Consider the following 251-nt stretch of genomic DNA (forward strand, 5'->3'; position numbering starts at 1 on the left):
CGGGTGCCAACGGCTTGTTAGCTACACCGGTGTTCCATGCAGCAGCGACAGTGATGCAGTGCCATCCACCCAGGCTGTGTGCCCGGCACTGTGCTAAACTCTTTGTGAGCAAGTGCTTTTGCTATAGGGCGCGTGCGCTCGCCAGAAAGACAGAGAGAGACAGAGACAGAAAGCGAGAAATCCCCCCCCCCAGGGGGGATGGTCACGCCGCAATCCCTTCTCCTCCATTCTCTTCTTGGGATCTTGGGCAT

The 251-nt window shown here is 57.8% G+C and overlaps 1 protein-coding gene across 2 annotated transcripts in view; it reads right to left on the reverse strand.

Annotated features, from left to right (window-relative positions):
* Nucleotides 1-251, reverse strand: part of NRROS (negative regulator of reactive oxygen species) — a 39,915-nt gene that overhangs the window by 2,409 nt on the left and 37,255 nt on the right. The gene's annotated exons all lie outside the window — the stretch shown is intronic.

Source organism: Tupaia chinensis, unplaced genomic scaffold, assembly GCF_000334495.1.
Source record: "Tupaia chinensis unplaced genomic scaffold, TupChi_1.0 Scaffold000515_1, whole genome shotgun sequence".
Lineage (NCBI taxonomy): Eukaryota > Metazoa > Chordata > Mammalia > Scandentia > Tupaiidae > Tupaia > Tupaia belangeri.